Source organism: Panthera onca, unplaced genomic scaffold (genome assembly GCF_046562875.1).
Source record: "Panthera onca isolate mPanOnc1 unplaced genomic scaffold, mPanOnc1 haplotype 2 h2.h2tg000180l_path, whole genome shotgun sequence".
Taxonomy (NCBI): Eukaryota; Metazoa; Chordata; class Mammalia; order Carnivora; family Felidae; genus Panthera; species Panthera onca.
Genome location: NW_027675832.1, coordinates 3,495 through 18,270, shown reverse-complemented (window position 1 = coordinate 18,270; position 14,776 = coordinate 3,495). Strand labels below are relative to the sequence as shown.

At 40.9% G+C, this 14,776-nt stretch overlaps 1 pseudogene; it reads right to left on the bottom strand.

Annotated features, from left to right (window-relative positions):
* Nucleotides 1-210: 210 nt before the first annotated feature.
* On the bottom strand, nucleotides 211-1,173 carry LOC144615614 (18S ribosomal RNA; annotated as a pseudogene).
* Nucleotides 1,174-14,776: the final 13,603 nt, after the last annotated feature.

Sequence of the window (14,776 nt, the reverse complement as noted above, 5' to 3'; positions counted from 1 at the left end):
GTTTTTTCTTTCATCTTTCCCTTGCGGTACTTTCTCTATAGCGCCAAGTTAAATTTCTATCTCCTATACTTTTATGGGGCAACTAAATGTTTTATTTTACTTTCTGATGTTAATTGCGTTTGTAGATGATTGGGCTAGCTTTGGCTCAAGATGGTCAGTTTAATATGAAATCTTCTGGGTGTAAGCCAGATGCTTTGTTTAAGCTACATCTTGTCATCCAAGCACACTTTCCAGTATGCTTACCTTGTTACGACTTGTCTCCTCTTGTGGATGTAATGGTTTGAATAGGTTTCTTCAGGGTTTGACCACTTGAGGAGGGTGACGGGCGGTGTGTGCGTGCTTCATGGCCCAATTCAATTGAGCTCTCTATTCTCAAATTTACTACTAAATCCTCCTTGAATTCTTAATTTCATAAGGATTTTCGTGGATGTTCTAGTTGTAGAAAATGTAGCCCATTGCTTCCCATCTCATGGGCTACACCTTGACCTAACTTTTTTGTGTCAAGATACTTGTGCTTACTTTTCTTCCTTTTTAGGGTTTGCTGAAGATGGCGGTATATAGGCTGAATTAGCAAGAGATGGTGAGGTTTATCGGGGTTTATCGATTATAGAACAGGCTCCTCTAGAGGGATATAAAGCACCGCCAAGTCCTTTGAGTTTTAAGCTGTTGCTAGTAGTTCTCTGGCGGATAGTTTTGTTTGAGCTAACTATCTAGGTTTAGGGCTAAGCATAGTGGGGTATCTAATCCCAGTTTGGATCTTAGCTATCGTGTGGTCGGAAATATTAAAGTTACTTTCGTGCTGTATTTTTATGTTAACTGCAGCTTTTTACAGCCTAGTTAAGGTTTAACTTTAGTATGCTTCTCTTCTGTAACACGCTTTACGCCGTAGGTCCATTGGTTTGGGTTAATCGTATGACCGCGGTGGCTGGCACGAAATTTACCAACCCTAATTTAATATAACTTAGTCGAACTTTCATTCATAGCTTAATTTTTATCACTGCTGTATCCCGTGGGGGTGTGGCTGAGCAAGGTGTTATGAGCTACAATGGTTGTGTGCTTGATACCAGCTCCTTTGAATCACTGGGTGACTTAGAGGGCATTTTCACCGGGATGCGGAGGCTTGCATGTGTAATTTTATTAATAACTAATGGAAAGGCTAGGACCAAACCTCTATGTTTATGGAGTCTGGCGACTCATCCAGGCATTTTCAGTGCCTTGCTTTGTGTTTTTAAGCTACATGAACCAAGATATAGGATTGTTGGGTGTGTAAATATTGTTCAATAGGGACGAGTTAGAGATCGGGTTGGCGTATCTATAGATACTGCGAACAAAGTTATGATTTAGTATTAATAATTGGTAATAATGGGGTTGGTAAAGTTTGTAAACGTTAACTCTTAAGCTCTATGCTTAGATACGGTTTAGTCTTGTTTTTGGGGTTTGGCAAGACAGAAATAAACACGTATTGTAACAAATAGGGTTAACGGGGGGTAAGGGGGGTTTGTTTAAGCTAATTATTTACTAAAATCAAAAAAGTTTGCATGTGTATACGTGTATACGTGTATACGTGTATACGTGTATACGTGTATACGTGTATACGTGTGTACGTGTGTACGTGTGTACGTGTGTACGTGTGTACGTGTGTACGTGTGTACGTGTGTACGTGTGTACGTGTGTACGTGTGTACGTGTGTACGTGTGTACGTGTGTACGTGTGTACGTGTGTACGTGTGTACGTGTGTACGTGTACGCGTATACGTGTATACGTGTATACGTGTATACGTGTGTACGTGTACGTGTATACGTGTATACGTGTGTACGTGTACGTGTATACGTGTGTACGTGTGTACGTGTACGTGTATACGTGTGTACGTGTGTACGTGTACGCGTATACGTGGGTGCGCGCATGCCGTGTCCTGTGGAACAATAGGGATTTAAGTATATGTCCTGCGACCATTGACTGAATAACACCTTGCTTGTTGTACGTGTGGAACCCCCGCATAGAGAATAAGCCCAGCTACATTATATTTGACTGAGTCAGGACCTTTAGGTCATAGCTGAGTCATAGCAAGTTCGACCCCCTAAAAATTAAAAATACCAAATGCATGACACCACAGTTATGTGTGATCATGGGCTGATTAGTCATTAACCCATCGAGATGTCCCATTTGAGAGAGTTGAAGGATTGGATTTAAGAACGTCATGGCCCTGAAGTAAGAACCAGATGCCAGGTATAGTTCCATTATAGACACCCCCACGTTGAAATGGGCCCGGAGCGAGAAGAGGTACACGCTCAAGCAAGGGTTGCTGGTTTCTCGAGGCCAGGTGATTAAGCTCTTTCGGACAGTTGAGGTCCATAAGAGACTGTTGGAAATCATGAATATGCACGATTAAGCACTATTATGTCTTATGTAATATATATAAACTACTGTACATGCTTAATATTCATGGGGACAAGCAGTTAATGCACGATATACATAGTATGTCTTATGTAATATATATAAACTACTGTACATGCTTAATATTCATGGGGACAAGCAGTTAATGCACGATATACATAGTATGTCTTATGTAATATATATAAACTACTGTACATGCTTAATATTCATGGGGACAAGCAGTTAATGCACGATATACATAGTATGTCTTATGTAATATATATAAACTACTGTACATGCTTAATATTCATGGGGACAAGCAGTTAATGCACGATATACATAGTATGTCTTATGTAATATATATAAACTACTGTACATGCTTAATATTCATGGGGCGAGTGGTTGGTGCATGATATGCATGAGGAAAAGGTCAGTTGGTTATCTTACTTGCGAGTTTGTATTGTAAGAATTGAGAGTTTTCACTTGCTTTATTGCGGAAAGATGAGGACATACTGGGCAAGCACAGTATGAGTATATGCAATATATGAATTATGGAAGTTATGGGGTTGCTTTTTGGTATTAGCAAGGAATAGTTTAAGAAAGAATTTCAGCTTTGGGTGCTGATGGTGGGGCTGTTGCTTCTTCCTTGAAGTCTTAGGGAGGGTGCATATTCTCCTTTTTTGGTTTACAAGACCAAGGTATTGTATATACTACAAAGACTCTTCATTTAAGGAGGCGATTTTCAATAATGCCTGAGATAGGTATTAGGATTAGAAGGATAGAGAAGTATAGGATGGAGGCCAGTTGGCCGATGGTGATGAAGGGGTGTTCTACAGGTTGGCCGCCAATTCATGTTAGGGTCAGAAGGTCCGCTACTAGTAATCAGAATAAGCATTGGCTTAGTGGTCGAAACATTATTCCTCGTTGTTTAGAAGTGTGGAGAGCGGGGATGATAGCTAAGGTTAAGATAGATAGAACTAGGGCTAAAACTCCTCCTAGCTTATTGGGAATAGATCGGAGGATTGCGTATGCAAATAGGAAATATCATTCGGGCTTGATGTGGGGAGGGGTGTTTAGAGGGTTGGCGGGGGTATAGTTATCGGGGTCTCCTAATAGGTCTGGTGAGAATAGGACGAGTAGCATGAGTATTAGGATTAGTACTAGGAGGCCCAGGATATCTTTGATTGTGTAGTATGGGTGAAATGGGATTTTGTCTGAGTCGGATACCACTCCTGAGGGGTTATTGGATCCTGTCTCATGAAGGAATAGGAGATGGACTGCTGCTAGGGCTGAGATGATGAATGGAAGGATGAAGTGGAAGGCAAAGAATCGTGTTAGGGTGGCTTTGTCTACTGAGAAGCCTCCTCAGATCCACTCTACTAGATTGGTTCCAATATATGGGATTGCCGATAGGAGGTTGGTGATTACGGTTGCCCCTCAAAAGGATATTTGGCCCCATGGTAGGACATATCCTATGAAAGCTGTAGCTATGACTGTGAATAATAGTACGATTCCAATATTTCATGTTTCTGAGAAAGTGTAGGAGCCGTAGTATATTCCTCGTCCTACGTGTATGTATAGGCAGATAAAGAATATGGAGGCTCCATTGGCGTGTAAATATCGGATGATTCAGCCGTAATTTACGTCGCGGCAGATATGGGTGACTGATGAGAAAGCGGTTATTGTATCTGACGTGTAGTGTATGGCTAGGAAGAGACCAGTAAGAATTTGTAGGATTAAACACACTCCTAGTAGGGAACCAAAGTTCCATCATGCTGAGATATTGGATGGAGCAGGAAGATCAATGAATGAGTGGTTGATGATCTTGATAAGGGGGTGAGATTTTCGAATGTTGGTCATTAAGTTCTTATAGTTGAAATACAACGATGGTTTTTCATATCATTAGTCATGGTTAGATTCCATGTAAGAATTATGATAACATACATTGTATTTATTTTAAGTACAATCTTTGTGGTGAGCTTTGTGAGTTTTTCTTCAAAGCCTTCTCCTATTTATGGTGGGTTTGGTTTGATTGTGGCTGGTGGTATTGGTTGTGGTATTGTATTGAATTTTGGGGGATCATTTTTAGGTTTAATGGTTTTTTTAATTTATTTGGGGGGTATGCTTGTGGTGTTTGGGTATACTACAGCTATGGCTACTGAGCCTTACCCTGAGGCATGGACGTCTAATAAGGCTGTATTGGGTGCATTTATTACAGGGGTGCTAGCGGAGTTGTTAACTGCTTGCTATATTTTAAAAGAAGATGAAGTCGAGGTTGTGTTTAAGTTTAATGGTGCAGGTGATTGAGTGATTTATGATACGGGTGATTCGGGGTTTTTTAGTGAGGAGGCCATGGGGATTGCAGCACTGTATAGTTATGGAACATGGTTGGTGGTTGTTACTGGTTGGTCCTTGCTTATTGGTGTGTTGGTGATTATAGAGGTTACTCGTGGAAACTAAGTAGGAGTAAGCTAAGGGCTAAGGTGATTATGAAGGATAAGAAGTAAAGCTTAACTAGTCCTTTCTGATTAGATACGATGGTTGATATTTTTATTTGGAAGTGGGAGATGGATTTTGGTAATACATTTTCTAGCCAGATTATATCTAATAGTATCGATGCGGATTTTTGGCTTATAGTTAAGCTTATTGTTGATGGGAGGCGGTGTATTACGATTGGAAAGTACCCTAGGAGGTTGGAAAACTTAAAGAGGTCTGAGGGATGTTTAAATTTTAAGTTTTTAGCCGCGAGGTTAAGTTCTAATGCTAGGATGAAGCCTGTAATGGTTGCAGCAAGGGCGGTCAGCTTTAGATAGTGGGGTATAGTTATTTGTGGGATGGTTGTCGGGGGAATGTTGTGGGAGATCAGGTATCCTGCAAAAATGCTTCCAATTAAGAGACGTTTGATGGAGTTGATAAGGTGGGGGTTATTTTCATTGATTGGACTTAGGGAGTTAAATCGGGGTTGTCCTAGGAGTGCGAAGAATATGATTCGAGTACTGTAGGCGGCTGTGAGAGATGTAGCGATGAGAGTGACCAATAGGGCTCAGGCGTTGGTATACGACGTGTTGGCTGTCTCGATGATTAGGTCCTTGGAGTAAAAGCCTGTTAGAAAAGGTATGCCTGTTAATGCGAGACTTCCGATGATGAGGGAGGTGGTGGTGAAGGGTATTGGCTTGTATAGTCCGCCTATTTTTCGAATGTCTTGTTCATCATTTAAGCTGTGGATAATTGATCCAGAGCACATGAATAATATTGCTTTGAAAAATGCGTGCGTACAGATGTGCAGGAATGCAAGGTAGGGTTGGTTGATTCCGATGGTAACGATTATTAGGCCTAATTGGCTTGAAGTTGAGAAGGCAACGATTTTTTTAATGTCATTTTGTGTGAGGGCACAGATGGCTGTGAATAAGGTTGTGATGGCTCCTAGGCATAGGGTAAGGGTTTGTGTGGTTTTATTTTGTTCTATGAGCGGGTAGAAGCGGATTAATAGAAAGACTCCGGCTACAACTATTGTACTTGAGTGGAGTAGGGCAGAAACGGGGGTTGGACCCTCTATGGCTGATGGTAGTCATGGGTGTAGGCCAAATTGGGCAGACTTACCCGTGGCTGCTAAGAGAAGCCCTAGTAGTGGGATATTTAGGTTTTCATGCTGGGTGATAAAGATTTGTTGAAAGTCTCATGCATTTATATTGGTGAGAAATCATGCTATGGCTGTGATAAACCCCACGTCTCCGATGCGGTTGTAGAGAATTGCCTGCAGGGCAGCAGTGTTTGCGTCTGCTCGACCATATCACCATCCGATTAGCAGGAAGGATATGATTCCTACCCCCTCTCAGCCAATAAACAGTTGGAATAGGTTATTGGCAGTTACTAGGATTATTATGGTGATTAGAAATATGAGGAGATACTTGAAGAATCGGTTAATATAGGGGTCTGTGTGTATGTATCATATTGAGAACTCTATAATTGATCATGTAACGAAAAGTGCTACAGGGATGAAGATGATTGAGAAATAGTCTAGTTTAAAACTTAGTGACAATTTAAGGGTTTGGATTGATAATCAGTGTCAGTTTGAGATAATTGTTTCCTGTCCGGAAGAAATAAATACTATAGCCGGAATTATGCTGATGGTAAAGGCATAAGAGATTGTAGTTTTTACATAGTGAGGGTACAGGTTGTTTTTGTATAGTTGAGTGTTGGATGTAATGATGGGTAGGAGTAGAATGAATATTGCAGTGAGTATAAAAGAGGTAAATAGGTTTATTACTTTTATTTGGAGTTGCACCAATTTTTTGGCTCCTAAGGCCAATGGATTACTTCTATCCTATAAAAGTTGAAAAAGCCACGCTTTTATACGTGGGGGCATGAATTAGCAGTTCTCGCATACTTTTTCGGTAAATAGGAAGATTTGCACTTCTATTGTTAGATCCACAATCTAATGTTTTTGTTAAACTATATTTACAATAAATAGGACCCAGTACGATTTTGGGGTTGAGGGATAAGAGGAGGAGTGGGAGCAAGTGAAGGGCTATTAGGGCGTTTTCTCGTGTAAATGATGGGTTAATGTTTTTAATATGATGTGGGTACTTACCTCGTTGGGTTGTGATAAGTATATAGAGGGTATATAAGGCTGTGATGATAATATTTGTGCCTATGAGAGTGATAGTTAAGTTAGATCATGAGAAGGAGGCTACTACTACAAATAGTTCCCCAATTAGGTTGATGGTAGGAGGCAGAGCTAGGTTCGCGAGACTGGCTAGTAGTCATCAGGCAGCTATTAGAGGAAGGATGGTTTGTAGGCCTCGTGCTAGGATTATTGTTCGGCTGTGGACTCGTTCGTAGTTTGAGTTTGCAAGGCAAAATAATATTGAGGAAGTTAGTCCGTGGGCGATTATAAGGGCTGTAGCTCCTGTGTAACTTCAGGGTGTTTGGATTAGCACAGCTACAATTACTAGGGCTATGTGGCTTACTGATGAGTATGCGATTAAGGACTTTAGGTCTGTCTGGCGTAGACAGATAGAACTTGTTATAACTATTCCTCATAGGGACAACATTATGAAGGGGTATGCTATTTGGTTTGTTGTGGGGTTAAGTAGAATTGTAATACGCATCATTCCATATCCCCCTAGTTTTAATAGTACGGCAGCAAGTACCATTGAGCCGGCAATGGGGGCTTCAACATGTGCTTTTGGCAGTCACAGGTGGAGTCCGTATAGGGGTATTTTTACTATGAATGCTATTATGCATGCTAGTCAGAGAAGGATATTAGATCAGGTGGCTGAGATCGGTTTGGCTCAGTACTGAATGATTAGGAAATTTAAAGTCCCTGTTGTGTTTTGAATATATAGTAGTGCGACCAGGAGGGGCAGTGAGCCCAGCAGGGTGTAGAATAAAAAATATAGGCCGGCGTTTAGTCGCTCCGTCTGGTTACCCCACCGAGTAATAATGATAAGGGTGGGGATTAGTGTGGCTTCAAATAGAATGTAAAATATAATTAGTTCTGTAGCGGTAAATGTTATGATTAAAAGAAGTTGCAAAACGATAAGTGTTGTGATATATAGTTTTTTTCGGGCCAAGGTCTCTTTTGACAGGTGTGATTGACTAGCCATAAGCATTAGTGGCAGGAGTCATGTTGTTAGTACTAGTAGAGGTGCGGAGAGTGAGTCTGAGAAGAATAGTAATGAGAGGTTTAGGCTGTTATCGCCTAGTTGGTTTAAATAGGAGAGGCTAATAAGGCTGATCAGGAGACTGTAGGTAGTCGAGTTAATTCAGATTATATTGGGCTTTGATAGTCATGTTATTGGTATGAGTATAATAGTGGGGATAATAATTTTTAGCATTGTAGGAGATTTAGGTTTTGTACATAGTCGGTACCATATGTATTTGAGACCATTACTAGTAGGGATAAGCCCAGTGCCGCCTCGCAGGCTGCAAATACTAGCAGGATAATAGGAGTCATGCTAGCTAGTGTAAAATGATTATTTAGAATTGCCATGGTTATCATAACAAATAGGGATAATATTATGCCTTCTAGGCATAGGAGGGAGGATATTAAGTGGGACCGATACATTAATAGTCCCATAAGTGATATGATGAAGGCCAGGAATATATTAACATAGACTATGGACATTTGATAATTATAGGGTGAGCTACAATCTAATGAGTCGAAATCATTTGTTTTAGTTTAAACTAATTATCATATTCAGTTCACTCTAGTCCTTTTTGGGTTCATTCGTAGGCCAGGCTTGCGGCTAATAGAGAGATTAGTAGGAGAGCTATGATAAGTATGGTTGATAGTTTATTTGTTTGTGAGGCTCAAGGAAGGGGAAGTAGTAGTGCAATTTCTAGGTCAAATAGCAAGAATGTAATGGCTACTAAGAAAAATTTCATAGAAAAGGGCAGGCGGGCGGATCCTATGGGGTCAAATCCACATTCGTAGGGACTTGCTTTTTCTGCATAGGTATTTAGTTGGGGTAGTCAGAATGCAATAAATACGAGTAGCATGGATAGAAGTGTATTAGTGAGCAGGGCGAGTATTACGTTTATTATTCCCCTTCGGACTATACCGAAACTGGTTGATTGGAAGTCAACTGTACTTGTTAATACTAAGGGAATAGGATCCTCATCAATAAATAGAAACGTATAGGAACAGTCAAACCACGTCTACGAAGTGCCAATATCAGGCAGCGGCTTCAAATCCAAAGTGGTGGCTCGATGTGAAGTGATATTTTAGTTGGCGCAAGAAGCATACAATTAGGAAAGTAGAGCCGATAATTACGTGTAATCCGTGGAATCCTGTAGCTATGAAGAAGGTGGATCCGTAGACTCCATCTGAGATTGTAAACGGTGTTTCGTAATATTCGGAGGCTTGGAGGAGAGTGAAGTAGACTCCCAGGGAGATTGTAATAAATAGTGCCTGGAGTATGTGTTTTCGACTCCCTTCCATTAAACTATGGTGAGCTCAAGTGATTGACACTCCGGAAGCTAAAAGTACGGAGGTGTTGAGTAGTGGAACTTCTAGGGGGTTTAGGGGAATAATACCTGTTGGTGGCCAGCATCCTCCTAATTCGGGAGTTGGGGCCAGACTCGAGTGATAGAAGGCCCAGAAAAAGCCTGCGAAGAAGAATACTTCCGAGATGATAAAAAGAATTATTCCGTAGCGGAGACCCTTTTGAACGATGGGTGTGTGGTGACCTTGAAATGTGCTTTCCCGGATAATATCACGTCACCATTGATATATAGTCAGCAGATTGGTGGTTATTCCTAGAGTTAGTAGCAGTGTTGAGTTATAGTGGAATCATATAGCCAGGCCTGAAGTTATCAGTAGGGCCGAAAGGGCTCCCGTAAGTGGCCATGGACTGGGGTTAACTATGTGATATGCGTGGGTTTGATGGGTCATTAAGTGTTGTCATGTAAATACAGGCTTACAAGTAGGGTAAAGACATAAGCTTGGATTAGGGCTACAGCGAATTCAAGGACTGTCAGTAGGATAAGGATAATAAAGGTAATTAGAGCAATAGAGGTACTAATGTTTATTAGGGCCAGAGCAGCTCCTCCGATTAAGTGCATTAATAAGTGGCCCGCAGTAATGTTGGCTGTAAGTCGTACGGCCAGAGCCACGGGTTGGATGAAAAGGCTAATAGTTTCAATAACTACAAGCATGGGGATCAGGGGGATCGGTGTCCCTTGTGGTAGAAAGTGGGCTAGGGATGCTTTAGTTTTGTGGCGAAACCCAGTAATTACGGTGCCGGCTCATAGGGGAATAGCTATTCCTAAGTTTATTGATAATTGGGTAGTTGGGGTAAATGAGTGGGGCAGTAGGCCCAACAGGTTTGTTGATCCAATGAATAGAATGAGAGATATGAGTATTAGAGCCCAAGTTTGCCCTTTGTGGTTGTGAATGGCTAGTATTTGTTTTGATGTTAATTGTACTAATCACTGTTGGAGTGAGATTAGACGATTGTTAATTAGTCGACTGGGCGAGGGGAATAGAATACTGGGGAATATAATAATTAGTATGACAATGGGCAGTCCTATTATTGTTGGGGTAGTGAAAGAGGTGAATAGATTTTCGTTCATTTTTTTTCTCAAGGATTAAGTTGTTTTAGTGCAGCTATAGATTTGGGCTCTGGGCTTGATGGATACAGGTGTTTTGAGATTTTTAGTTGAAATATAATAAATAGTGTTATAATTATTGAAACAATAGTAATAAATCAGGTTGATGTATCTAACTGTGGCATGTCATTAAGGGGAGATTTAAACTCCCAGTTTTTAACTTAAAAGGTTAACGCTAGTTTAGCTTCTTAATGAATTTACAGTACAGACGCGGATCATTTTTCAAAGTACGATAGTGGGACTAATTCAAGGACAATGGGTATAAAACTATGGTTTGAGCCACAGATTTCTGAGCATTGACCATAATATAGTCCAGGTCGTGTGCCCATTAGGGTTGTTTGGTTTAGTCGGCCTGGAATGGCGTCAGTTTTTAGGCCCAGGGATGGGACGGCTCATGAGTGTAATACGTCTTCTGATGAGATTAACATGCGAATGGTCATCTCTATTGGCAGCACTGCTCGGTTATCAACTTCTAATAGTCGTAGTTCTCCGGGTTTTAGCTCTTGAGTGGGGATCATGTAGGAGTCAAAGCTTAGGTCTTCATAGTCAGTGTATTCATAGCTTCAATATCATTGATGTCCTATGGTCTTTACAGTAAGAGAGGGGTCATTAATCTCATCTATTATATAGAGAATTCGCAGGGAGGGCAGGGCAATGAGAATTAAGATAATAGCCGGTAGGATAGTTCAGACGGTTTCTACTTCTTGGGCATCTATTGTGCTTGTGTGCGTGAGTTTGGTTGTCAGTATTAGTGAGATGATATATAGAACTAGGGAGCTGATTAGGAATACAATTATTAGTGTGTGATCATGGAAGTGTAAGAGTTCTTCTATAATGGGAGATGTAGCGTCTTGGAGACCTAGTTGAAAGGGGTATGCCATGGAAGTACATAGGGCTTAAACCTATAATTTAACCTTGACAAAGTTATGTAATTGTTTTACTAATACTTCTTGATTGAGAAAGACATAGTGGTTATGGTATTGGCTTGAAACCAGTCTGAGGGGGTTCGATTCCTTCCTTTCTTATTTTAGCAGCACATAGGTTGGCTCTTCAAATGTGTGATACGGAGGAGGGCATCCATGTAGCCATTCAAGGTTAGTTGTGGTTAGTTCCACTGTAGCCACTTCTCGCTTTGATGCAAAAGCTTCTCACACTATAAAAACTATTAGTATTACTGCTGTTAGTGAAATAAAAGAGCCTATTGATGAGACTGTGTTTCAAGTTGTGTATGCGTCTGGATAGTCAGAATAACGTCGGGGCATTCCGGACAGGCCTAGAAAATGCTGAGGGAAAAACGTTATATTGACGCCTACAAACATAATCGTAAAATGAATTTTTGCCCAAGTGTCATCAAGAGTGTATCCTGAGAATAGGGGGAATCAATGAACGAAACCCCCTATGATAGCAAATACTGCTCCTATTGACAATACGTAGTGGAAGTGGGCTACTACGTAGTATGTGTCGTGAAGGACAATATCTAATGAGGAATTTGCCAGTACAATTCCTGTTAAGCCCCCTACGGTAAATAGGAAAATGAATCCCAGGGCTCATAGCATGGCGGGGGACCATTTGATATTACCCCCATGAAGAGTAGCCAGTCAGCTAAATACTTTTACCCCAGTGGGAATAGCAATAATTATAGTAGCTGATGTAAAGTATGCTCGTGTGTCCACGTCTATCCCTACAGTGAACATGTGATGGGCTCATACAATAAAGCCCAGAAAGCCAATTGATATTATAGCTCAAACCATTCCCATATAGCCAAAAGGTTCCTTTTTACCTGAGTAATAGGTGACAATATGTGAAATTATTCCAAACCCGGGTAAAATTAAAATGTAGACTTCTGGGTGACCGAAAAATCAGAATAGGTGTTGATATAAGATAGGATCCCCTCCTCCGGCGGGGTCAAAAAATGTGGTGTTTAGATTTCGATCTGTCAGTAGTATAGTGATGCCTGCTGCTAAAACTGGCAGTGATAGAAGTAGTAATACAGCAGTGATTAAAACCGATCAGACAAACAGGGGTGTTTGATATTGGGATATAGCAGGGGGTTTTATATTGATAATAGTAGTAATAAAATTAATAGCACCTAAGATTGAGGAGACACCTGCCAGGTGCAGTGAAAAAATAGTTAGATCTACGGATGCTCCTGCATGAGCTAGGTTACCGGCTAGAGGTGGGTATACTGTCCACCCAGTCCCTGCTCCAGCCTCTACCATAGATGATGCGAGCAAAAGTAGGAAAGATGGAGGGAGGAGTCAGAAGCTCATATTATTCATTCGAGGGAATGCTATGTCGGGAGCCCCAATCATTAATGGGACTAATCAGTTTCCGAATCCTCCAATCATGATAGGCATCACTATGAAGAAGATTATTACAAAAGCATGGGCGGTGACGACTACATTATAAATCTGGTCGTCCCCTAATAGTGTGCCAGGTTGACCTAGCTCAGCTCGGATTAAGAGACTGAGAGCAGTCCCCACCATACCAGCCCAGGCGCCAAATAGAAGGTAGAGAGTTCCAATATCTTTGTGATTGGTTGAAAATAGTCAGCGGTTTATGAACATAGGTAAAATGGCTGAGTAAGCATTAGACTGTAAATCTAAAGACAGAGGTTCAGTCCTCTTTTTACCAAGTCCTGCAGTGAGTGTCATATTGAATTGCAAATTCAAAGAAGCAGCTTGAGGCTGCCGGGGCTTCTCCCGCCTTTTTTTTCCAGACGGCGGGAGAAGTAGATTGAAGCCAGTTGATTAGGGTATTTAGCTGTTAACTAAAATTTCGTGGGGTTGGGGCCCACCAATCTAGTAAGGGCTTAGCTTAATTAAAGTGTTTGATTTGCAATCAATTGATGTGAGATAGACTCTTGCAGTCCTTAAGGGTTAGTTGGTATGCAGAAGTTAAGTCTGCTAGGGCTTACTTAGAGCTTTGAAGGCTCTTGGTCTAATTTAACCTAAACTTCTAATCTAGGATGGATAGTATTGGTGCGAGTGGTAGCAGTATGGTAGATATTACAATTAAGGGGGGTAAGAAGATTATTTTTTTTGTGCATTCGAATCGTCATTTTATCTTTATGCAGTTGTTTGAGGGAAATATAGTTAGTGTAGTAGCATATGTTAGTCGTATATAGAAGTACAGGTTAAGTAGGGCGGTTATAGCCAGCAGTGTGGGTATTATAATTATTTCGTTTTTAGTTAGTTCTTGAATGATTATCCATTTTGGGATGAAGCCGGAGAGTGGAGGGAGGCCGCCTAGAGATATTATTAGTACTAGGATAAATGAAGTGATTAGAGGTGCTTTATTTCATGTCTGTGATAGGGATGATGTTGTTGTGGTGGAGTTATATATGAATAGTATGAAGGTGGTTAGTGTTATAATAATGTAGATGGTCAGGTTTAAAATTATTATTGTGGGGCTATATATTATGATGGCTGCTATCCAGCCTATGTGGGCAATTGAGGAGTATGCTATGATTTTTCGTAGCTGGGTTTGGTTAAGTCCTCCTCAGCCTCCGACTATAACTGATATAATGGCTATTGTTAAGAGTAGGTTGGGGTTAATGGTGGGTGAGATTTGGTATAGGATTGATAGTGGGGCGATTTTTTGTCATGTGAGTAGGACTAAGCCTGAGGATATGGAGATTCCCTGTGTGACTTCGGGCACTCAGAAGTGGAATGGGGCTAGTCCTAGTTTTATTGCTAGGGCGGTTGTTATTACAGTAGATGCTATGGGGTTGAGATCTTTTGATACAGTTCATTGTCCTGAGTGCAGTAGGTTGATGATGATTCCTATTATTAGGAGTATTGAAGCGGTTGCTTGTGTTAGGAAGTATTTTGTGGCTGCTTCTGTGGTTCGTGGGTTATATTTTTTTATGAGGATGGGAATGATGGCCAATAGGTTTATTTCGAAGCCGATTCAGACCATAAGTCAATGGGATGCTGTTATTACGATTATAGTTCCTGAGATAACGGTTGATATAATGATAATAAGAATAGGGGGTTTGATTAGTATGGGAAGGGTATAAACCAACATTTTCGGGGTATGGGCCCGATAGCTTATTTAGCTGACCTTACTTTAGAATGTGGTGTAGTACTGGTAGCACGAAGATTTTTGGATTCTTAGGATTAGGTTCGATTCCTATAATTCTAGAAATAAGAGGATTTGGACCTCTATGTTTTACTCTATCAAAGTAACTCTTTTGTCAGACATATTTCTTATGTTTGAGGCGGAATGCTTGCTGTGATGATGGGCAGGGAGACGTGTCATATGCATAAGGCTAGGGTAAGGGGTA